We start from the raw sequence: 13,490 nt of genomic DNA on the forward strand, positions 1-13,490 counted from the left end.
AGAAAAAAAATAGAATTTGTTTGGTAATAAAACCACTTAAAGAACCCAAGTGAAATTAATTTTGTATCAAAATCCCTCAAATTTTAATAGAGGAAAGAAGTATGAAGGATGAAAAGAAATTGATCAAATTTTGTCTATTTAAAGACACATATTTTTCAAACATGTTTCAAAAAATTGTTGGCTTTCACTTTTCCTGTTATTTTGAATCTGAAAACATTACAGAATACATAAGTTTCTAAAAAGAATCAGTGTGATAGGGGAGGAAAGGTATAGACGTCATATTGAGAGCAATGTGGACTTGAATCTTGCCGTCTCTTGGTTCCATTGTACCACATCGGCTTTTTGACCAGGAGGAGATTCCCTTAACTAATGAGAGCACCTGTTTCCTCACCTGCCCCAAAAGTAAGTAACACTTGCATGGAAATAGCAAGCAGGATGCCTAGTCCAGAGCAGTCACTTTGCAAAGGTTTATTTTTCTCTTCTTTGTACTGTGACAAACAGATGTGGGACATTCTTGGATAAAGGAATATAGTTATGTACATATATACTTTCAGAAAGAAGTGATAAAATCATAAAATGTAATAATGACTATACCACTTCTTAAAAATCAGATATTTTACACCTCGGTCTTTACTATGAAGTAACTATGACTTTCACAGTCATTTCACTCTGTGACTATTTCTAATACACAGAATGAGAAATTTGGATAGGAATCTTACCAGCTCGAAGGTTCTATGATTCTCATATTTCCCTAGATGAAAACCCCAGGCAGAAATGTTTTCTATTCAATCAGATATTAGTTCATAATTAAGTACATACAATTGAATGTTAATTACGTCTTGTTCTTTAAAAACCTACTTTCTGGGCATTCTGCAGGAGACAAATCGGAAGAATGAAGTTTAACATTCTCAATACATACTTTGTTATGCATATTCCTAAATTAGAAATGGTTTTTACCTAATAATTCCCACCTGTAAATGACTTCCAGAGGTTTATGTTATCCTGAATTAATCACTCACATAATGTCAAAAGCAATGTGCTTATAAAATGTAAAGACAAAAAATAACTCGGAGGGGGGGAGCACTTTTAAAAATTGTTTTTTAATGGATGTTTTCATTTTAATTAAAAATCAAACATAATTTAAATACATAAAGGTTGCCGATATCAGATAATTAACATATAAGTACATCTTGCTGACAACTTAAATATGCATGTTTTTATTAAGAAATAAAGAAAAAACTCAAAAATCCAACAGTCAAGGTCTTTCTAAAGTACTTAAAGCAATTTGAAGTTTGTTAAAATGTATATTTTAATCACTTATAATTTAGGTGAGATAGAAATATTCCCAACATGGACTTTCCAAGGTATGTGAAATTCAATATGTGAAATTCAATACTGCTATCTATAGAGCAGAAATTATGTTTCTGTTCTAATATCTATCAATGTCCAATATGATAGATAGTAGCCACATATGGCTATTTAAATTTAAACTAATGAAAATTGAGAATTCATTATATCAATCACACTAGCCATATTTCAAAAGCTCAACTAGCCACTTCGCTACTTTACTGAACAACACAGTTATAGAATATTTTCATTAATATAGAACTTCTATCAAACTGAGCTGGTTTACAGTCATTTTTTTTCTTTTGCACAAATTTTAACATGAAACCATATTCTAAACGTTTCCATATTGGAATTGGAATTTTAATTCATTTGTTTAAAACTACTTTTTATAAATTGTTCGTATCATTTCTATAATCTGTTTTTTGTAATTAAAGGCAATAGATTATTGAACAGTCAGGTTGCTTAAATGAAGAAAGGCTTACCAATGAGATTTAAAATGTGATTGGTTTTTAATTTCATTGACAATAGGGCAATGCCTTAATTAACATTGAACAACAAGAAGTCTATAATAACGGGGTGATGATGTCCTTGTATCTGAAGTCTGTGTGATTTACATTAGTACTGTCCAACAGAAATATAACCAGAGCCATGATTTCCAGAAATATTTCGGATATTTTTGGATTTTGGAATATTTGCATATACATAATGATATATCTTATCTCGGGGATGGGACCCAATTCTAAACATGAAATTCATTTATATTTTATATATACATTATACACGTGTCCTGAATTTAACTTTATACAATATTTTTTAATAATTTTATGCATGAAACAAAGTTTGTGTACTTTGAACAGTCAGAAAGCAAAGCAGTCACTATCTCAACCACCCATGTGGACAATCTGTGGTTGTTTGCCATCATAAGCATTCCAGTGGATGTATAGCCTACCAATAAGCAATTCTTTTTTTTTACTCTTATTCATACGTAAGCATGTAATAGTAAAATATATGATATAACATCAATAGGGTGAAAAAGAAAAATGTTCATGGTAACTAAGGAACCCAGTAGCATCATCAGAATACATGTATCAGCTGTTAAACAACAGCAACAACAAACAACAGGTTTTAGACTCTACCTACAATGCTGTGCTTTGATTACAAGGTTACAGTATACTGTGTTTTATTGTTTTAGATAAGAAGAAACATCAGAAATAGTTGACGGACTAAGAAGTAGGTCCTCTAGGGATAGGAAGGCATTCTGCTGATGGCTTTTTAAAGTAGTTTCTCCAGAGAAGGCATCTAATTCTTGGATTAGGGATGCTCAGCTTTTGGTATAAAATGAAAGAAGCAAGGAGGGGGCAAAATCATTGTTAACACTAGAAAATATTAGAGGGACTACAAAAGCCTTCAGCAATTGACTTTGGATGGTCAGTACCAAAAGCCAATGTATTTTCATCAATAATACAGTCATTAAAAATTAGCAATGTTCTTGGTATATAGAAAGATGCTCCTTGCCTGGAAACAAACAATCTTCATAATCAAATAATGAATGCCTAAGTAAAGCGATTTTATTCTTAAAGATGGTTTTTATTCTCATATATGTTAAAAATTAAATAAGTAAAAGTTTATACCAGCTTTATTGGGTTGAATATTGTGAGCCCTTCACTCCCAGCAATAAGTAAATAAATAATAAGTCCAAGCCATTTTTGTTTTTAGATTGAAAGTTACAGTTTTTTTTTCTTTTTTTAATCGGGAAACTCTTCTCAGTGATTGACACACAGTAGCCTGGTTTTGTGCTGTCCTTTCTTGGCACTGTATAGGAAATAGTGAAGTAAATAATAGCTCACCTTAATTGTCATTAAGAGGTAAACGGTAAAATGCAATATTGTCAGGCTCTTCATTCTAATTAATGATAAAGTTAAACTTGTGTGGTATAATAAAATCTGCCACAGAGCAAGACTAATTGGGTGATGAAAACAGAGATTGAAATCGGGTAGAATCAAGCTTCAGAAATGAAGAAAAACATTATGATTGCCTTGAGATATATCTAAAGACCAAGTTCCAAAAGTTTGTCACTAATAGTAAAGAGTAGATCCTAGTATTCCTGTAGTAATACCTATAACCTTACCAATACCTTGAATAATTGCAGAGTTTTGCATTCTAATAAACTGGAAAAGCCCAGGTACATTTCGGTCCAGCTTGTTGAATAGGATGTTGTTCATGGTAGCACTTATATTTGTATAAACCATTGTTTCTGAAACAAAATTTCAATATATTTGCTCCCTAATAAATATCCTTAGTTTCTCTTATACTGAGTTTCATCTCATCAAGTTGGTTGACAAAGGAACAGAAGCTTTTGAGGAGTCAATAAAAATAACAGAACACTAAGAGAAACATACAAGTTTGTCCCGGCATTTATTTTTAAAAGATATTTCCCCAAGTAAAAGTTAGAAAGCATCTGGAACCTGTCATTTTGTGATGATGGATCTGAACAAGAAGACACATGTACGTGTCAGAAACAGAAATAGTTCTGTGTTCATGATCTGGCTGTCATCACATATCTTTAGGGGGAGTAGAGAAAGAGGTATGGGGTTTGAAAATTGGGAGATAAATCCACTGATTTATTTTGGAGAGAATGTGAACGCCACTAATCCTCCTCTATAGGTTTACTGATTGAGCTGCTACCCTTATAACCTCTTCCTCACTGTAAGCTGCTCTCCCACTCCTACCCAATGCCTGAGAGATAAAAGTGATTCTATTTGATACTCATAGACTATGGGCTTGCTAAAAATGGGATGCAGAAAAGTTCCTCCTTACTTTCTTATACTTAAATATTAATAATGTTATTGCAGCAAACATTTATGTATAGAAAATACAAATACATATTTTAATTATGCATATATACACATACATCAGATAAATATATGGATATATATATATCTTATATATGCATGTGGTGTGTGTACGAGAGAGAGAGAATAGGATGACCATTGCAAGCTCACTTTTTTTGGGGAAATTTCCTGAAAGTCCCTATGTAATTAGATAGATAAACTTTAGGTAAGATTTTTTTTAAAAAGAGCTTGTGTAGGTCTCTTACTCAGATATAACTTTCATGTTTATTTTAGACTTTAATTTAATTTATTGCACCATGTTCTGAAAATATATCTCCAAGTGATTCTACATACCAACATCTTTACTCAAACTTTCTTATTGAAACATGTCTCCAGTTTGTCTTTGGCATTGAATATTCTACCACTATGGCAAGTGAAAAGTTACATTTTGGTCATATTAGTTATAATAGGTCTTAGAAATAGTCTTATATAGTTATCAATTGAGTAAAGGCCAATTTATAGAGATTAGGAGATGCCTGAGAATTACTGTTCACACTTTAATGTGTTCTTTATGACCCACCTGTATTTAATTTAAATATGAGCATATATTCATTTGTATTAAAGCCTAATGTCCTTTAACATTCCATATTTTGCTTTAATTAGTGAATATTAGGTAAGGGGAAACAATTATCATTGCATCAGGATCCACATAACATAAGATAAAAACATAACGTAACACATAACATAAAAGAAATAAGATGAAAACAAAAGTCTGTAAATTTGGCAATTTAATCTTGACTATGATCCCTAATATAGCATCCCTACTTCCCTCTTCTGACCACTGTTTTGGGATTGATTTGGTAAGATTTGGTTATTGCCTTACTGTGACAGCTCCCCAGGGCCTAGTCCCAGACCTTGACTTCTCATTCTTGCTACTGCTTTCGGTATATCATCTAACCTTGGGATTTAAAATAACTTCACTATCCCAGTTTTAAGAACACCTCCTATTATATCCCCATTCCTTTTGCTATGTACCAAAGCTTCTTGCTTGGTGTACAATAGAACATTACAAAATAAGCATGAATTCCTGAAAAGTCGGCAATTTCTGTTAAAGCGAATAGTCTTGATATGTATGAACATGCTTATCTAAGCAGTCATGAATTTTTTCTTCATAATATTTAGTGGAAAGTATCTTGCTTTTAGGGACCGAATTGTGCCCCCTGCCATTCATATGTTAAACCATAACCCCCAGTGTGACTGTATCTGGAGATAGGGTCTTCAGGAAGTAATTAAGGTTAAATGAATTCATAAGGGCAAGGCATTAAACTGTGGCCTTCTCAGAAGAGGAAAAACATGGAGGTGTGTCTCTCTTTCCCCACCACATGAGGACACCATGAGAAGGCAGCAATCTGCAAGCCAGAAAGAGAGGCCTTACCAGAAACCAAATGAGCCTAAACCTTGCTCCTAGACTTTTTAGTCTCTAGAGTGCAAGAAATAAATTTCTGTTGTTGAAGCCACATACAGTCTATGCCTTAATAGACGAATCCACTTCCTTTCCCAGTATATTTCAACTCTGGATTCAGAGCCTTCTCTAATCTCTCCTTAAAGTTCTGTTTTAAATGGCCACTTTCATTGCTTTTTAGAAATTTTTCTTTCATTTTCTTTATTTCTTTCAGAAGATCTAAAAGATCTTCACATCTTTCACCCGAAACAGTGGGCTCTTGTATTTACTTTGAGTTCTTCCCCAAAGAGCCTTTCTTTCCCTCAGTGTCTGGTTCAAAATTCCATCAAGTAAGTGCACATTTAAACAGATGCCATTTCCCTGTATAAATCTAGTGAAGGTTCTTTAATAGCATAGTTCAGTGCGGTGCAGCAGTGTTCTTATACTTGTTGGTGGGAATATGTACTGGAGCCACCCTTCTGGAAGGAAGTCTCACCGTTTGTGCTGAAAGCTTGAAAGTCACTTATATCTTTTGATGCCATAGTTTTACTTCTAGGAATCTGTCCAAAATCAGTGATCAGAGACGCCAAGAGGATTTTCTAGACAAGAACATTTATCATATCAAAAATAATAAATCCAACTGCATGCCCGTATGTAGAGAAAAGCCAACAGAGCTATGCCAATCCACATGTGGGAATACTACCAATTCCCACATGTGGGAAAACTACCAATTCCCACATGTGGGAAAACTACCAATTCCCACATGTGGGAAGACTACCAATTCCCGCATGTGGGAAACACCAAGAGAGCATATTTTCAATGGTTCTTAACGATCTGGGGAAAGTTTGATGACATAATAAAGCAACAATGCACATGATGATTCCATAATTATTATTCTGCAACTATATGGGTATATGCATGTTTTTGAGTGAAATTTTAACAGCTGTGATTTTGATTTTGATTTTAAGCATTTATCTCTTTTCCATCAATTTGCAATAACAAATTTTACTTATAGAGTTGGAAAACATCAATATTCGGTTTTTAAAATGTTTGGACAGGAGACATCATAGTACTTTTATATACTGTTGGGTTTGTTTTCCTACCACTATAGCCAGGGTAAGGTACTTATTAGTATGCTTAAGGTCGTGTTAAGTTCTATCTTATCCTGTGTGTGACTTTTCTTACATCACTTCCCTTTGCTGGGAAATAAAAAAAAAATTCTTAGATACCGGACTAAATTCCTCCTATTATCCAAATTTCAGATGCAAGCAATATTCTCTGCAAAATTTTCCTGAAGAAGTATAATTACCCTTTTCAACACATTTTAGAGAGTCACTTTATCTTAGCACCAAACATTGTTCACATACAATAAAGAGGGTATGAAAAGATTTTTCTCGGTGCCTATGAGATTGTTAGCACAAAGAATTGTTTCTTAGTCTGACCCAAAGATCCAAAGATAAAGTGTTCTCTGGTCTACACCCCTCTGGAGCTTACCCAATGCCAAGCACCTAGAGGGTGCTCAATAAATATTTAATTGAATGGACTGTTTGAAAGCTCTTCAAGATAAGACTTTAAAGTTACATTATGTAGTGAACATTCATAGACATAGCCTGACATCTTTATATCTTCATTTTGGTGGTATTGAATTTATAGTAAGATGAGTATTATAAAATCTTCACAAGTGTTTCAAAAGTAATTATGACACATTGACTGGAAACTCTTTACCTGCATAAGAACTATAGTTGCATTTCCAACTGTTTAGTTGGGGGTTTGTTCTCAAGAGTACAGCCCTACCTTTTCTGTATTTTGTAATAATAGGTAGCTATGGACCTGTACTTTTACTCTTTAGAAAATACACTTGCTGTATAAAGTGTCAATCATGGAGATACAAATGAGAAATAATAAATTTTACATTGTTAGACTGTTAGTCTCAAAGTACATAGTTGAGTTGGCTGGCTCACTTAAGAATCATACTAACCTTGTCACAATTCTGCTGAATGAATTTAATAAAATTTGAAATCCAATAATACTAAAATTGTTTTTTTATTTTTTCTAAAAAATAACTAGTCATTATGAATGCATAATGTTTATAAATGTAATTGCTTCATAGTTGCTTTGCATTTTATGATTATTACTATGCATATTTTCTTGCCTATTGGCATTTTAAAACTTTGTGCTGACAAAATCATTTTTAGCTTTCTCATTTAAACAATATTTAAAGCGACCTGGGAAGTCTTCAACATTTTCATAAATACCAGATTGTGGGTCTCCCTCAATGAGTGATCGTTCTTGCTGGGTATCAAATCCCATGTTTAGTTTCCAAGCTTCCCAGCAACAGCACTAAGCAATCACACTGCAGATTATTTCACGTTTCTAACTGAAGTGCATGCTGTGCTTTGCAAAAATCTCAGTAAGAAAACACACATACTTATGCATATAAAACCACCTTTTGTCAGCCTTAGCACAAGAAGATAATAAGTACATGTCTAGTTTTTATAGCATGTATTTTATTGAAGGGATTACAGATTGAGATATTTTTTCTTTATTTTATTTTATTTTTTCTTTATTTTAAGAAAATTTTTTATTTTATTTTTTCTTTATTTTAAGAAAAAAAATCTGAGCCAAGTTGTTTCATTACAAGTCTAAAATATTCAGACTTTTAAATAAAACATAAATAAATATAATAGTTATATATGCATATATATAAAACTGTATATATATAGATATATATATAAAACTACATATATATAGTGACCCCTGCCATGCAGCATTGCACCCTTGTTAAGAGGTAGTAATAATCTGTAATAATTCAGTCAGACATATTTACACTGTCTTATTAGTAGGTTGGATTAGAAGTGTATTAAGGAACCGATGAAGTTTCTTACCCACCTATTTAAAGATTATCTCAGGAAACAATTATTTATCCTAACAATCTCATATGCAATAGGAACCACCTTTTCCTGTTCTCCAAACTTTAGGTTAAGATAAATATTCTTGCTCTCTCTAGTCTTTTCTTAGGCCCTGGCAGCCTTTTGATGTCTCAACCTCAATAAAAATCAAGCACTTTTCGTAAACAACCTCAATCTTAAAACATGTGTATTTACTTATCCTGTAGGAATCTTTACTTATCTAGCGACATAGAATAGCTATCCTTGAGAAGCTTTTAAAAGAGTGCATTTCTAAATTTCTTGTCACCCAATTCCCATTTAGCATTTAATAAGGAGAGGCAGCATTATGACAGAGTTCCTGAAGGATATGCAGTTCACTTGTTCATCAGGAAATGCTAAAATGAAGAATGCTGAAATGTACTCTTGGCTTCTGTATCCCTGAAACAGTTTTTTACAATGCCATCGAGCCCGTGTTTGGGGTTATTTTTAAATAAGAAACAGCCCTATGAAAGTTGATTATGTTTGTTTTGAGAATGTTGATAAAATTTTTCATTTTATTACATGGGGTCTTCTCTATGAAAATCTTATGAAGAGGTTCCTTTCTTGTCTTAGGATCGTTCTTCTGAGCAACTGCTTTACTTTAATCTTATGGACCCTGAAATTCGTAATAACTACTTCTCACTTTTTGCACTGACAATTAAAAAGCCTAGAACCAAATAAATGACCCTACCATTCTAATCGCAGTGGCTTCATTTGGTTCCAATTTCATATCCTTATCCTTATTTTTCCATTACTGTATGTTTTCACCTTTAAAAAATATAAATGTATAGGTCTCTTTGGGTATTTTATTTAGAAACTTTCAATTATATTCAGAATAAGGTAGCATACACATATAGGAAAATCATTTAGGATTTTTTACCTTGGCAATAAAACCAATTCTTAATGCTATTCCTACTTCTGGGGTCAGAGATTCTATTCTGTTGAGAAGCTTACCTCTTTCACCTTTAATTATCCTAAGGAGATTCTGGTCTTTCCCTGATGTTTATGGTATTTTTGATCATTCCTTTAGAGTACAGAGCACTCCAGGGAGCATGACTCCTATAAAAAAAAAATCTGAGATAAACTTAATCATCTTAACCTGCCAAGGGCATCTCCCATTGTCTTCTTTCAGTGTATATTTAATAGATACAATCCATTCATTTTATGAAGTAATAAAAAGGATTATCCATTCATTTTCCAACTTCTTGACTCATTGATTCACAGCTTCTCTCAGTGTGCAATAACATTCAGGTCTGATTTCATACTATTTTTCAATTGCTTTCTCAAAAATATTATTTGATCATCAGCTTCTGTGAGTAAAACAATCCTGAAAACTCTTGATCATTTTAAATTTGGCTACCAAGTTTAATTTTATCCAGAGGCCTGACCTTTGGATGTTTGATTCTTCATTTGATTCTTCACCTGATTCCAAGTCATCATATGCATTGACATTTTCCCCACGTTCAAACTGGCAGATTTTTCCACCTGCTGCGATGGTGTTGTGGTGGTAGAACTAAATTTTTTTGAGGGTCCTAAACTCTTTCAAGCCACATCAGATCACAATCCAATCTCATTGGTGAAACTGACCTTTTTGTTTTCCCACTGCTCTTTTCAAAGGCTTTTAGCAAACCTATTCTGTGCTGCAACCCTATCCATTCCATCATGCTTTCTGCCCACTTATACTGGGAGAAGTATTTGAGTTCAGAGGCAAGTCTGAAAGGAACAACCAAGTTTAATGAGAAATTATTTTGACTGCTATGGGACGAGAAGAACTTTTCTTGTTCACCATAATTTATTTTTTTTATTATTTCCTGTGTGTGAATTCTATTAAAAAGTTCAAGTAGTCATTTACTGGATAAATGCTAGACAGATGTAATATGTCAGAAGGTTTTCTAAGCTATAATTCTTCTCACCTTCATTTGATTATTCAGTTTCTGCATAAACGTTATTTTATTGCAAACAACTAGTTATAAGCTTAAGTGCATCAACTCAGTTACAATGATAGTACTCTGGTAAAATTTTAGATTAACAGTAGTGAAAATTTTACTTTTATGTATGTCTAAGAGTAAGAGCATATCAAAACTCTTCATTGCCAGCAGAATAGAAGCTACAGAATATAAAATCTAAAAGTCAAAAATTTAATATATTTTACTATTAAAATATTTTGATGTTAAAGACCTCAAGAGCTTGAAGAAAATAAAATTCCAGAGAAACAGGCCATGTTCATATTTTTAAAATCGAATGTTCTTTTACATTACAGCAACTTAATTTTGAGAGAAAAGGCATGAAAATAAGAGACTACCTTGTGCTAAAAGACATAGAAACTAATTGTAATATTATATAAGAAAATTAAAGTGAGAATGTAAACTTGTTGACTGTCACAATTTAATATTTAATCTATTCAAACATCGAATTTAACCTTTCTCCAAAATTTTCTTTCCTTTCATGTTTTCATGTTTGTATATCTTAAGCAGCATCTTCTCTATTTTCTTATTTCTTGCCTCATTGATCCCACTTCTTGTCATGTTTTCCGTGTTCTTGTATACAGTCCTGTTTGATTTAAAATGTAATCCGCACCCACACTCTTTATTCTCTTCCTATACTGTTTAATGAGGACTCAAAAATTATTCAAGATTTGCTGAGTAGCTATTATATTCTGGACACTTAGGTAGGCACTGCAGGTACAAAAATGGATAATATGTAAACACTTCTCCTAAGTAGTTCACAGTTCATAGAAGCCATAAGCAGGTAAAGCAATACTTATTATGTAAAAAGATATGTGAATAAATGAACAGATGGAATTGCCACTTCCCATTCAGAGTGTGCTGTAGTGCAGAGTTAGAAACAACCATTGGAAAAGGAGGAACAAGCTTCCATAAAAGCAATGATATTTGTCAAAGTAGATGTTTTTGCTTGGCAGGGACAGGATGTAGAAAACTATATAGATGAAACAGCATCATTCAAGGATTGAAAACATGAAGTAGAATGGTGTGGTCAATGAACTGCATAGAGTTAGTGGGGGTCTAGTGCAAAACTCTTGTGGGAAACTGATACGGTGGTGTAAGAATAGTGTTGGCAGAGATGCTTTTCCTATCAGTTGTGTAGAAGATGCATAATCATTGACGAATGATTAAAAAAAACAAAGAGGGACAATATTAATTTTCATTTTTCAGCATCACTTTGTTGTCAGGGTGAATGATGACCAAAAGCGGATGAGGCTGGACAGAGGATGAGAAATCCATTAGAGGAGACAAGTCTGGGAGGAAGATTTTAAGATCAGCACTGGGAGTGGAGGAAAGTAAATGGTCGAGAGAAGTATTTACAGTGAGGACTATGTATGTCTTGGGTGTTGTTTTGTTTTGGAAAGGTGCTGTAAAAATATAATTTAGGAATAAATTCCAGGTTTCTGCTTTGTGTGGGTGGTAATGCAAATAAGATGAGGCGGTAGTTGCATACATGATTGCTCATTAATTTTTTTGTGCATAAGTTTAAAATCTCCAACCTATTGGATACTTGGCCTTGTGACTTCCTTTAGGTAATAAAACATGACCAGGAATCTTGTGTTTCTCTACAAGCGGAAATAAAGCTGTAAGAAAAGCCATTTAATTCACATGTTTTCTTTTCTTTCTACCATAAGACCTTCAGTGTTCCAAATGGACATTACTGTACCACCTGGATCCCAGGATCAAGAGGACATGAAACAAAGCCCTAGCTAAGCAACAATATAAATTTATTCCTCTATGACAGTTAAATACCAGGGTCATTTGTTAACTGTGCCATCAACTAATCTATCCTGACTGATAACAGAGGAATGTACCACTAAAAGGCAAGCTTTGGAGAGGTGATTAATTCAGCTTTGGACAGGTTGAGACTAGGCCTTGAGGAGGCACTTGTATTTAATAGCATTAGAGAACTCATAAGACACATTTTCACTTCAGTGCTTCCTTTCTTTCTTTTTTTTCTTTTCTTTTCTTTTTTTTTTTTTTTTTTTGAGACAGAGTCTCGCTCTGTCACCCAGGCTGAAATGCAGTGGCACAATCTCGGATCACTGCAACCTCCATCTCCTGGGTTCAAGCAATTCTCCTGCCTCAGCCTCCCAAGTAGCTGGGATTACAGGCACCCACCACCATGCCCGAATAATTTTTAAAAATATTTTTAGTAGAGACAGGGTTTCATCATGTTGGCCAGCCTGGTCTCGAACTCCTGACCTCAGGTGATCCACCCACCTCAGTCTCCCAATGTGCCTGGATTGCAGGCGTGAGCCGCCGTGCCCGGCCCTTTTCTTAAGTGATTATTCTATTTTTGGTGTTTTGCGTATTGGAAGGCAGTACTGCATAATGGTTAAAGGTACATTCTCTAAAGCCACACTGTCTATGTTAGAATTGCAACTGTTTAATCTCAAAGTTTTGATGCTTTGGTTTCCTCATCTGTAAAATAAAGATGATCAATCTGCCTCATAGGGTTGCTGTGAGAAATAAAGTAAGATACATATCTGCACTTAGAAAACTGTCTGACTCATATTAAGTGCTATGTAATGTTACTGCTACTATTTTTGTATTCATAATTATATACTTTCTAAAGTGAGTGAAATATGCAGGTAGGTATGTTTGTATGACATTCCATTTTCCATTTAGGCTAGAAGAAAAAAATAATGAGTAAAAACAATTTCCAGGCTTACCTTTTGAAGAAATCTGTTCTACTTAAAATAATTTTTATTATTTAATGTGAGATTTTTTTTTCTAAGTATAAAAAAGTGTCTTAAAATTTGATTTGCTTATCAGCCCTTGTAATATACACACCTAGTCTTTATAAGATGTGAAAAAATTATTTAAAAACTAAACTAGTCTTTGAAAATGAAGTTGATCAAAGAAACATACAAATGTCAGTAGACTAATTAAAATAGGAAATAACCTCCTATAGCATGCTCTCAATAATAAGGAAAAT

General features: G+C 33.4%; 1 protein-coding gene and 1 long non-coding RNA gene across 9 annotated transcripts in view; one reads left to right on the forward strand and one right to left on the reverse strand.

Moving 5' to 3' along the window:
- The window catches only part of ROBO2 (roundabout guidance receptor 2), a 1,750,895-nt gene that overhangs the window by 372,211 nt on the left and 1,365,194 nt on the right, over positions 1-13,490 (forward strand). The window lies entirely within an intron of this gene.
- LOC129532261 (uncharacterized) overlaps positions 1,160-13,490 on the reverse strand; it is a 31,686-nt gene continuing 19,355 nt past the window's right edge. Inside the window, exon 3 of the long non-coding RNA XR_008677920.2 lies at positions 1,160-3,159. This is a non-coding gene — a long non-coding RNA (uncharacterized lncRNA). The remainder of the gene's footprint in view (positions 3,160-13,490) is intronic.

Source organism: Gorilla gorilla, chromosome 2, assembly GCF_029281585.2.
Source record: "Gorilla gorilla gorilla isolate KB3781 chromosome 2, NHGRI_mGorGor1-v2.1_pri, whole genome shotgun sequence".
Taxonomy (NCBI): Eukaryota; Metazoa; Chordata; class Mammalia; order Primates; family Hominidae; genus Gorilla; species Gorilla gorilla.